The following is a 10,930-nucleotide window of genomic DNA, read 5'->3' on the forward strand; positions in this document are numbered from 1 at the left end:
TAGTCACTCAAGGAAATGAGCAAGCCTTGTGAATTTTAGGGAGACAACACAGTTCCAAATAGCAATGCTGGTGGTCCCCAAACACTCCTGTGCACTGTCCTGACTGCTACGTTCAGGGCACAGTGAAAACCATGAAGGAGGGGGGACAGGAAAATACCCTTTCCTGGGAGCAATGCTGTCAACTGGAGAAGTTCTGAAAGTGCAGAGGCAGAGAAAGGTGCATGGAAAGCAGGAGCAGAGCCTTGGAGCTATTCTGAGCAATTCCAGGCCTGAGACAGATGGTGAGACTAGTGACCCAGAAGGGATTGAGTAGACACTCTTCTAAAGGTTGTTGTAGAATTTCACCACAGAGAAAGGCCCAAATAGAAAAAAACCCCAAAGTAATGAGAGTTGTGTGTCCTTTCTGTTCACTGAACTTTGCTTGGGAGGTTGTTGCAGTTGTAACTTGTGCTCAAATATAATGGAGCTTCAGGGATGTACCAAAAATATTTTGGGGTGCTATTTGTAAAGCAAAGTTTCCTGCCAAGTTTTCTGCTCTCTCCACTCCTTGGTTCAGGCACTTGATAGCAGCCCCACCTCCTGTTTTGGTGAAACCAAAGTCCAGCACTTGTGGGATACAAAAAAATCTTTCCAGTCTCTTGCTGATAGCTCAGGACTACGCTGCTTCCTCCCGCCTTTTCCCTCTCTCCCCCACATAAACACACGTGTGGAGGAGAGATAATGGGGCTGTGTAGAAATTGAATGTGCTGCTGATCTCAAACTTCTGCAGATACAGGGATTATTTGGAGAACAAAAGACCACCCTCCGCTGGAAAAGTGCTGTGAGATACAATCTATTTCTCACTTATCAAACAAGAGTGCACAGCAATGCAGAGCTTGGTGTTTTGGGATACTGCTGAAACTGACACCTAGAAGGTTGCTCACATCAGGCAAGCTGCTGAAAATGTTACCCTTCCTGTTCTTTGGCCGTGCTTTTACTTTATGCTGTCCCCAGAGATACCACTTTTAGTTTATCTTTCATGGTCAGGAATGATTAGACTGCATTGTGTCTGCCAAGTGAGATGTTTACTTAACAGGACATCTGTGGTCATTGAATAACCATTAATAAAACTGTTGTGAAAAATACTGTCTCAGTTGCTAGTTGCCTTCTCCAGATCCTCTCTTTATCAATAGATGATGGTGGATGATCTCAGTTCTGCCACAGTTTCCCATTCTAGATCTCTCTGAACATTTCCCTGTAAATATTTGTCCCAATATTTTCTCTGAGCAGTAATAATGCCATTTTGGAGCATTTTCCCCCTATATCAAGAGTCAAGATCATGGATTTGTAATACTTCTTTGGTAGACCATGATGCCATGATTGCTTTTCAATCATCCATCTAAACTCCTAGTAAAAAAAAAATAAAAATAAAAAAAAAATAATTAGGCCAAATAAAATATAAAAATTTCAATATGAATTCAGAGGAAGCAAAAAGGAAAGAAACAATTTTCTCTGCTTTTTGAAAGGGTGTTGATCATTTTTTTTCACCACCTGATTATGCTTTCTGGAGAATAAATCAGAGAAAGTTGAGATAAAAAGCATGGCAATTATGGGATATATATATATATATGCATATGCACATACACATACATATATATATATATATACAACTTCATAAAATAATTTTGAAGATACAAGCAATGTTCCTCTCTTTTTCCTTCCACAGGCAAAGTCTGATGGGAAAGCTGTTCTGAGCCATTGCCAAGCTGAAAAAGACAAAAGAACAGTTCCATAACACTGATGTGTTTTTAGATCAAGCAGCTGGAAGTACTGTACTTAATGGCAGAAAAGAAACAATTCTTTTAGTAACACATAAAAGAAAATAATATAGTGCACAAACTATGCAGCATTTCATTATTTCTTAATTTGTTTCATGTGATCATAGAGGTTTAGAGGCTAGAAAAGGAGAATGTGTTTGAGAAGCTCTAACTTAAAATGTCTGGAATTTATAGGCAGCTGGAAAGCAATGGAAATTAAAACAGCATTTCCAGTGAGATGGCTTTCTTTCTTTCTCTTTCTTTCTTTCTTTCTTTCTTTCTTTCTTTCTTTCTTTCTTTCTTTCTTTCTTTCTTTCTTTCTTTCTTTCTTTCTTTCTTTCTTTCTTTCTTTCTTTCTTTCTTTCTTTCTTTCTTTCTTTCTTTCTTTCCTTTCTTTTTCTTTCTTTCTTTCTTTCTTTCTTTCTTTCTTTCTTTCTTTCTTTCTTTCTTTCTTTCTTTCTTTCTTTTTCTTTCTTTCTTTCTTTCTTTCTTTTCTATCTCTTTCTTTTTCTTTCTTTTCTTTCTTTTTCTTTCTTTTTTCTTTTTCTTTCTTTTCTATCTCTTTCTTTTTCTTTCTTTTTTCTTTCTTTCTCTCTCTCTCTTTCTTTTTCTCTTTCTCTCTCCTTCTTCTCTCTTTCTTTCTTTCTTAGTAGATCACTTGCAGATACCCATTCAAATTCTGTTTTGAAAAAGTCGAAAAACAGACTTTAAATGTTCATGTCAAGCTGGCAATAAATATGGAATAACACAATGTTTTATTAAAGATTTTATAGTTATATATATTTTATTTTTATAAGATTTTATACTGTTATATAAAATACTTGTATACTTTATTGTTTTTAACTTTTCTGAGGACTCAATTTCATATTTTGGGTGGTGCATAGAATTCCTACTGACTTCTAAGTTAGACAGGTCAAATTTAGCCCAGCAGTTTGGCTAAATAGTCTGAAAATGGTTTGAAGCATCTCCTAAAGATTAAAAGAACTTGTGAAAGGACAGAAAGAAATCAGGAAAAAATACTAGAGAAATTTGGTCTTTTTATTTTTGTTTGAGCTAATCCTTACACATCAGGGAGGACACATACTGTATCTTTTCCCCCTGCAAAAGCTCATTTCCAGCAGAAATTTGAAAAACTTTCAGTCTAACATCTGGAGGGACAGTGCAATTCTAGCACTCCCAGCAGAATGTTAAAATACTCCTAGTGCTCCTCTTTCTGCATTATCAGTTTAGCCTGCTACTGCTAGTTTTTATGGGACAATGAATCAACTCTCAAATTCCTAATGTTACATCTATAATACTGTCGTGTTATTTTGTTTTGAGGTTGTAGAGGTCAGATCAGCATAACTGAAAAGCTACTTTATGAAAAAAATCTGCTTTTAAATGTGATTTAAGTTTTTGTTTATTCATACTCATTGCCTTGGCAAATATTCTCTACTGTAAGCATTATGGTTACTTCAGATACTCTTTAATAGCTTTTTGTTCTGCAATACTGTTTCCAAACAGAGTGTTTTATCTCTCACTTCTGTCTACTTTGCTGTTATTCCTTTTTCTGCTCCAGATCACACCCTTTAATTGTTACTCTTGTGAGGCAGGACAACTGTTGATTATTTGGCTTTGTGTTTTTAATAGAGCCATTACTAAGCTTAATAAGCATATCTTCTGCCAAACCTTAAAAACCAATTATTATCTTATTATAAGTAGATCTCACAATCCAGCCCTAAACTGCAAATGTTTTCTTCATGGTTTCTTCTTTTTCACCTCTAGAAAACAGGAGACGCTAATTTAGAGAGAGTATGAAATTTATATTCCCTGTAGTTGCTATTATAACTGACAAAATTACCATGAGTTTTATGTGTTAGTTCCTATGCAACCAATGCTTGCATATGTTTAACAAGTCAAGCCTTTTCTTAATGCTATTTGTTTTATATCATTTATGACTATAAATTGCCACAGGATTATTGCTATGTGCTCTGCTTTCTTTGGTCTTGCTGAGCACCAGAAATAAAAGAGGAGGAGTGAGATTCCTCCTGTTTAAATGCAGTATCTGCAGCCCAGACTTGGGGGTGCCCTTGCCACCAATGCAGACCTCCAGAATGCATCACCCACACTGAAGCAGGCTCATACATCTGGCTGGGTCCACCCCAGCCTGGATTCCACTGCTAGCATTTGCTAGGTCTCACAGATCACAGCAGGAGCCCAGACACCTATCCCCACATGCACACCTACTCTGTAGACCTTAATACCAGATAACAAGACTTCAATCCGAGGAGTTTCAACTGATTGTAAATTGCAGCTATTCAGGTCATCAGGCTGCGAATTGGAACTGAATAGCAAATCTCACTGTGAAATTTTTTTCCCCTGGATGAATCCCCAAGAAAGTATGTGAGGGAGGGCTCCTTCTTGAGATGGTCCTTTGGCTCCCAGGAATTGATGCCCAGAAGGTAAGCCAGCTTGTACTGTAGGTGAGTGGACCATAATTTCCATAAACTGTCCGTCAGCATGAAATGTATTGTGCTGCAGAAAAACAATGTTAACTAAAACACTGCAAGACCAATTACAAGAATTAAGCAGTTTATGCTATTCACACTATAACCTATAAAGATTTTGTCAACAGGTAGGAAGGGACACAATAATTGTGTGTGAGTATGGACTTATGAGACATGAAAATGGGCTATGGTTTTACTATCAGCACTGTTCAGAATAGCACAGCTGATCACAGAGCAGTAGTTTTAGAGCTTTTCCTCCTTCCCATTCAAACTGTGGTTCTTTCAGCCTGAACTCATTGGGGAGCCTACCACATAATCCCTTAGACTAGTTTTAGAGCCATCTCTGTTTTTTTAGATTTCTTTGAAATGGAGTTTTTAAATAAAATTTATCTGAAGAAGGAGTGAAGAGCAAGGCTAATAGTTTAAGCATTAAATTTGGGAAATATTTGCATCCTGTATGTATGACATGACAGTAGTGACCATCTAACTGGTGGCTCAGTTAAGTGAGCTATAGTAGCACTTCAGGGTGCCATTAAAAGTTAGCTTGCAGGATAACTGGTTGCTTAATCTTGCTCTGACAACCAGCCAAAAATAGGTAAGTGATCAGTCTTACTGATGTTGCCTAACAAGTCTGCTCTTTTCCAGTTGCTTCAGCAAATGCAGCAAATGCTGCAGACAAAGCTGGATACTCAAACTGTGGAGCTGAAGCTGTAAGAAAAACAAGGAATGAAAACAATTTCTTGCAGAGAGAAAGTCCACCGAAAAAAACCCCAAAAACCTCAAAACTCCACCACAGTCTGAAGCATTATTTTTGCAAGCTTTTGCTTTTGCTCTTTGTCCTGTTACATGCAGTTACTGGGATGCATTAGTTTCAAAGTTTTATTTCTGCTCAGGTAAGCTGTTCAGGGACCAGTGGACCTTCTTTGGGTGTACAGTAATTTCACGATTATAAGCCACACTGAGTATAAGCCGCACTTCCGGGTGCCAGCAACTTTTCATTCTTTGTCTGTACACAAGCCACACCTGATTATAAGCCGCACGTTACAATACAGAGTGTGATAAAAGGTATCTATTCTATCACCATCTGTTGAGGGTGGGGGCAGTGATCCTTATTTCAATGGCAGATATTCTGCTAATGGGCCATCCATTGAAACCAGGTTGGGCGTTGTTCTTTATCTTTTCACAACCCATCCTTCCTCCAGCGAGTCATTTTCTGCTAATGGCCCATTGAGTCCCACTGTGGGACTGATAAAATTACTGCATCCCATTGGAAGTTGCTCCAGCCAGGGGGAAGAGCCCAACATTTCTAAACAAAATAAAAAAAAGAGGTTTTGGGACACTAAGGGAGCCCCTTTCTTCACTGGACTCCAGAGGAAAACCGGACTTCTCCACATCACCACTGGACCTTTAGAGGGAAACTGCACCTTCTACAGGAGCACTGCTTCAACTGAGCCACATCTGTCACTGCAGGAGGATGCAGCCATCATTTAATGGGACTGCTACCAACACCCTGCCTGACGGGATGTCAGGTTGCACTCTGACTTTGTCAGAGTTTGGAGTTTGTTTCTTTGTAGTACTCTATTTCTATTTTAATTTCTCTAGAAAATAACTGCTATTCCTAATTCCCATATTTTTTCCTGAAAGCCCCTTGATTTCAAAATGATAATAATTTGGAGGGAGGGGGTTTACATTCTCCATTTCAAAGAGAAGTTCCTGCCTTTCTCAGCAGACACCTGTCCTCCAAACTAAAACAGCAACTTTTTTTTCTTTGTCCATATATAAGCCGCACCTGATTATAAGCCGCACTTTGGGTTCGCACCAAAATTTTAGTCAAAATGGTGCAGCTTATACTCTGGGGACCCGTGGAACAGCAGGAAGTACTGACTTCAACAGACAACATATCAGGCTTTAACATATTTACATTTCATAGGTATTTTGTAATACCTGTTAAAATCAGCTAAGGTATAGGGATGGGAAAAGCCTGAACAATCCTACAAATCTACAGTAAATTGCTGAAGTTGGAAGAGTTTACAAAAGTAATCCCAAGGAGTGACTGAATTTATCTTTAAGACATAGTATCTGGGGACTCCTCTTTCTGTGGCAGTGACTTTACCACATTGCTGCACTTCACTGAACCTTCCCTAAGAGCTGAAACACCCCAAGTGAAATAACCCAGCAAAGCGTGGGAGCAGCCTGCAGCTGAGAGTGCCGAGCAGCTGCTCTGCCTGCAGAGGCCCGGCAGGCAGCAAACACAGCTGAGGGCACAACTGGCACAGAGCACAGCTGGCAGGAGCAGCTGCGAGCCAGCCCAGGGGCCAGGGGCTGCTGAGCAGCCGAGTGCAGCTACAAACTTCAGCTTAGAGCACAGGGACCTTTCTGGCTCCTCCAACCAACAGAGCGGTGACGTGGTAAACTGATGCAGCACCAGCCAAGCTCTGTTTCTTGGGACAGCAACTCGATTCCTGACCAAGTGGATTATATGATGAAAAGGGGGATCATTAAAAGAGGAGTGGACTACAGCCAGTATGTTCTGAGGAAGGGTAGTTTTCCTTGCAGCCAATTGTCTTGCAGCCAATCCCTTAAAAGCTTTTATTATTTAAACTTGTGTACAAAATAGTTTGTTAATGAGGGATAATTTTCCTGGTTTAGGTGCATTGATTTAATTCCCCTGAGACACTCAGACTCCTGTTCTGTATTTTGTAAGGCCTCTTGAGAACAGTATCTGCTGCTTGTGCCTTGGGGACAGGGCTACAACATGTCCTGTCCTTCAGCACTATAAACTGTTTAGCAGTGCTATCCATCTTGTCTTGAATTTTGGTTCAACTTGTTGCTCTCTAAAACGGGGCTTTGTATATTAAGTGAATGATCCATATCTTTGCATCTTATAGGCATATATTTGCATTGAACTGCACTGCACCATTATTCCAGGGAACCCAGATTACCATAAAATTCCAATCACTTGATCAACCTACTTCTTTTCCTTATAATGGCCTCCATTATGTTTTATCTGTGAAGTTTCCCAGTAAAGGATAAATACATTGAATAGAACTGATCCTGAAACACTCCATTATAGATGCTCTCTAGAATTACTTTCTGAATCACATTCTTTTTAGCATGTGCAGCATTCATTTTGTATAGTGCTAATTTTTAATCAACACATCATTTGGTGAGAAATTATATCAAATCCTTTAGTAAAATCTAGATGTATTATATTGCATTGTCTCCATTCACAGATTTTATCAATAGAAGTAATTATCCAGCATTATTTGTTTTCTGTGTGCTCTCTGCTACCCATCCTTTGCAGTTATCTTTAAAATCCACATGTTGAACCTTAGCCTAATTTAATCTCTTTGAGGCAGGAACAATTCCAGTGTTAGGACAGTGCAGAGCACTGAGAATTCAGAGAACTATTAATAATAACTGTGTGCCAACTATTCTTCAGCTGTCTGTTGTGATTTAGTTGTTTCACATTTATTGCATTACTTTGGTCAGAACAGAATTTGAAGTACCAAGTCCAGAAGTACCAAAGTCCCTACAAGTATCTTGAAGTATCTAAATGATCAGATTTTCCCTTTAAGAAGAATTTTAAAGCCTATGCTAGAAGTTCTCACTTCTTAATTAGAACATATATACTCACCCACACCTGAAAAAGAGAGATAATTAGAATTTTTCTACAGATAGTAGTAGCAAGTAGTTATTATGTGTATAATGATATATTTGTGACCCTTACAGAATGGTGTGGTGCAGAGGAGCATTGTCATGGTGTGATAGCAGAAACGTTGCAAATGGGAGTACAGGATGCCAGTTGTGAGAGCAGAGGGTGAAAAGTGAGTGCTTGGGATGTCCTCCTACTGGAGACCCCAGTGCTGTAAAGAGGTCACCAGTGGCTGGTAAGGAAGTGAAGTCTGGGAGCTGGACAAAGCCAAAAGGGCTGAAAGAGCAAAGCTTACCATATACAGTAAATTTAAATGTAAAATGGAGTTGCAGGGCAATCAGGCAGGAGCTCAAAGAATCAGTCTTGAAAAACTGCCCCAGTTGAGGGTTCTCATAGTAGGGAGCCAGAAACCATCAACATTATACACCTCCTTCCAGCAAAGAAGGAACTGCATCAGAACTCCAAGTACATCACACTTACCCTGGCAAAGGGCACAAGGTGCTGATGGCTTGCTGCAGCCCTCTTTTTCTCAAGCAGTACTGATGCCATCAAATACAGGACCAAACATGAAAGCCCATGGGAGAGCCCAACAGCAGACCCCAAGAGCAGAGCTATGTACCAGGAAGGTTTTGTACAACAGTTTTGACTCCATTATTAATGTTATTCTGAATTGATCAGATAATTTGTACTGTAGCAGGAAGTATTATTGTGGTCAGGCTAATCTTAGTAATTGTCTGTTGTATTGTAATTAGTGTTGAGATTTTCATTAGACTAATGATAAATTCTTTTTTTCCATATAAGGTGTTTTCTTTTTTGAATTTGAAGGTGATTTTGAATGCAACATTGGTCTCAGAATTCCCTTTTATATAATAACACTGGTATGGAACAGTGGCAACATAAAAAATCATTACATCATATTTTAAACCCATTAATTTTTAACTTTATTTTATTCTAAGCAAGTAGTTTTTAAAAGATAGATTTTTTTTCTGTAGTCATAGTTCCATATGTTTAGATAGATAACTTCTGCAATTCTAAAGTCTGCAGCAATAATGTTGCTTATACAATTGAAGCTGTCCCTTTTCCTTGTAGGACCTTTTTTACATATCTGATCTATTCCTCAATATGACAAACAGATCATGAGACTATTTCTTTCTCTATGACTGTAAATAAAGTAATGCATTCCACTGACACAAAAAATGAAAGAGGACATGAGCAGTTAAAATCTGAACAATTCTGCAGCTCTAAAATATTTATGTTTCAAAGGCCTTTCTCTGCAAAGCGAAAGTGGCATTTAGAAATGTTTTAAACATCAAAAAACGAGAGTTAAATAAAGCTGTATACAATCTATTTGTTTGTATATCAACTATTTTTCATTTGCATTGCAGAAGCAATTTTTCTGAAAGCATACTGGGAGAAAAAGCCTTTGATGGAGAAGTGATATATGTTACTATTTGCATATCTCACCCTATTTGTCTTCCTTTAATACAAAAGAAAATTCAATTTAATTAATTTGATTTAGATAGTAAATGTGTGTAAGAAGCTTATTTAGGAAGGCAACTATAAAAGAAACAGCATATATTAAGAGAGTTTTACAGAGATAAACTAAAATGGTAATATTAGAAATTCAGTTTCAGACAATATAAAGAATGAGGTAAATGTGAAGTGCAAAGATTCATTGTATAGTGAAATATATATCTATCTATACATATCTAATGCCAAATAGATTCTTGTGCTGTATTTGCTTTTTAGGAACACCAAGGGCTGTGAGGAGGACACGAGTCAGTGGTGGTTATGGCTTGGCTTCTGCAACTTGAGAGACTCTTTTACTATGTCAAGTTCACAGAACTCTTTGGGAAGATGTGCCAAGGATGGTATTAGGACTTACACTACATTCTGCCTATGATTTGGACTTCTGAAAGAAACAAAAATTAATGGTTTAGTTAAAAAAAACCCAAATTGAGCTAATTTTTGTAAACTGATGTTTATTGCTTTACCACATTATGTTGTGCTGTAAAAAGCTATCATCAGACACCAAAAAACAACAAAAAACCCAACCCTGATCAAGTTTGAGACAATAAGCAATAAAAATTTTATCACATTGATTTGCTGTGTTGAGAAAGTCCCCTGTGTCAGGTCAACAGGAGCACTGGGGGTTTCAATGCAGACCAAAGCACAAGCCTGCACTTGGTGTGGATGCACCCAGACATGGGTAAAGGAGAGGGTCTGAGGGGTGGACAGCAGCTCTGCAGCAAAGCCCTGGGCAGACAACAAACTGAACATGAATGAGCAGAGATCACCCCAGACACCACAACACTCCAGGTTCTGGTAGGAGAGCCAGCAGGGATTTTTTCCCCAGATCACATCTTTGAACTGCATTGGGACCTCTGCTATTAAGGCATTAAACTGCAGAGACACGTAAGTGCAGGATCATTAGGATGATTAGGGAGCTGATGATTAGATCATAATGAGCAAGAAGAGCAGAGGGAACTCTCCCTGTGCAGCCTGGAGATGAGAAGGATGAGCAGTGCTGTCTGTTACCTTAGTGCAGCTCTCTGATGACATGTGGGAGTGTTGCCTTGGGGGTGCACAACAGAAAGGACAAAAGGCAGTGGTCACAAGCTGCAGCAAAGGAAAACCTAACTGGACATAGGGCAAATTTTTACTAGTGTTTAGATGTTGGAAAGGGGCACTTGGCCAGCCTTAGGGAGTTTTAAATCTCAGCTGAACACAGTCCTGAGCGACTTGTCCTTCCTTTGGCAATAGCTATGCTCAGAGCTTTGACAATGGCCGTGCTCAGAGCAGGAGGACTAGGTGAAACATGAAGGTCACTTTCAACTCCAATGATCCCATCATTCTTTGATAAAAACCAGCAGGTTTCAATGCTTTGGATTGTGAAACATTACCCAGCATTATCCTATATGCGAAACAGCTTTCCCTGCTAAGTTAGCTGCCATGCCAAGATGGCCTCATGATGTGTTAAGGTTTATGTTTGA

This window comes from Catharus ustulatus, chromosome 4 (genome assembly GCF_009819885.2).
Source record: "Catharus ustulatus isolate bCatUst1 chromosome 4, bCatUst1.pri.v2, whole genome shotgun sequence".
In the NCBI taxonomy this organism is placed as follows: domain Eukaryota; kingdom Metazoa; phylum Chordata; class Aves; order Passeriformes; family Turdidae; genus Catharus; species Catharus ustulatus.